Below are 1,918 nucleotides of genomic sequence, written 5' to 3'. Positions count from 1 at the left end.
AGGCACCCTCCCCGATCCTGGCTCCAGGAGCCCTGTGTCCACAGCAACCGCTGAAGCCACAGGAAGTGCTGAAGCCACAGCCCAGGGTGGAAGGCAGAAGTCTCACTGTGATATCACAGAGGCTGAGGCGAATGTGGGCTCAGGGCTCTGAAGCCTGTGACCAGCCCTTCCACCAGCCACCCCTGCCAGCCCCTCTTGTGCTGGGGACTGAGAGGTCCTGTCCCGCCATGTTGGCTTCCAGACCTCATGAGAGTAGAGAAGCACGTGGGGAGAAGGATGTGATTCCAGTCGTCCTTTTAGGCAAAGTGCTAATCGAAGCACACAGTGCGCATTGCTCACTCTGTCTCCAGTTTTTCCTTTTTGCTATCACAGAATTCCACTTTGGGGGAGCGAGCAGCAAAATAATTTTCCAGCTTCCCTCGTTTCTGGGCTTTTCATGACACAATTCTGGTCAATAAGATGTAAGTGGATGTCTGTTGATTGTTTCTAGGAAAGCTTTTGTCTTCCTGATAAAAGGGGAAAAGGACACCATTGGCACAGCTCTGTTCCTTCTTCCTGTCTTGAACGTAGACGTGCTGGCCAGGGGTGTCCCCTGGACCCATTAGGCAACAAGTTAACATGCTACAGAGACAACATTAGATGACATGTTGAGTCACTGCCTCAGTCTTGAACTGCCTCCCTCTGAGACGCTTATTATGTGAGAAAATAACTGGCTTCTCTGTTAGATGCAGCTGACAGTTGTCATTCGTTTTAGCCACTGAACGTCCGAGCCCCTCTGTGTTTAGAAGATTCCCCAGACTATGACTGACAGCGCTAACAGGCCTGTGACACAGGTGCCACCAATTAGTCTCAGAGCTACTACGAGAAACCAACCGGGGAGTCTTTGCTGAGAGGCAGCCACTGCACACATTTTCAGAGCGCCTGTGTGTTGAAGTGTAGAGGCCATTGTGAAGATCACTTTAATTTCAACAGTGATTGTATTATTCTTGAACGTGGGTAAAATATGTAATTCCAAGATTCCTACTTTACTTTAAAAACTTGGACTGATGTGGAATGGGAGTAACTGACCTGCAACGTTCTGAGGAAATTAATTTGATTAAAACTAGAGGGGGCCGGCCCTGTGGCCAAATGGTTAAGTTCATGCTCCACTTCAGTGGCCCAGGGTTCATCGGTTGGGATCCTTGGCGAAGACCTACGCATTACTCATCAAGCCATGCTGTGGCAGCATCCCACACAGAAGAACTAGAATGACCTGCAACTAGGATATACGGCTATGTATTGTGGCTTTGGGGATAAAAAAAAAAAAAAAAAAAACAGGAAGATTGGCAGCTTATGTTAGCTCAGGGCCAATCTTCCCCACCAAAAAGTATACTTAAGACAAAAGGGGGCCACCCCATGACCAATGATTAAGTTCACGTGCTCAGCTTCAGTGGCCCAGGGTTGGCAGGTTTGGATCCCTGGCGTGGACCTATGCACAACTCATCAAGCCGTGCTGTGGCAGCATTCCACCTGGAGTTTCTAAAATGACTTACAACTAGGAATTAGAAATATGTCATGGGGCTTTGGGGAGAGAGAAGAAAAACAGGAAGATTGGCAACAGATGTTAGCTCAGGGCCAATCTTCCTTACCAAAAAGTATACCTTAAAAAAAAAAGGAAAAAAGAAACGGTACCCTTGGGCCAAAGGCAGCCTGCCTGACTGTGAAGTTAAAAAAAAAAAAAGAAACAGAGAGCAAAAGTCCTTTTTAACACAGAATTATTACTTTTATTTTCTTGTCTATAGAAACATATTTTTTCTTCATGACATTCAATTCTTAATTTAAACACATGTTGTAAGAATATTGTCTTATACTTGATGAGATTATATTTTAAATACTAAATTTGAAAGCTTTAGATATTTTCATTTGTTACAATGTCACA

This window comes from Equus quagga, unplaced genomic scaffold (assembly GCF_021613505.1).
Source record: "Equus quagga isolate Etosha38 unplaced genomic scaffold, UCLA_HA_Equagga_1.0 1124_RagTag, whole genome shotgun sequence".
NCBI classification, from domain to species: domain Eukaryota; kingdom Metazoa; phylum Chordata; class Mammalia; order Perissodactyla; family Equidae; genus Equus; species Equus quagga.
This window is presented reverse-complemented; position numbering follows the sequence as displayed.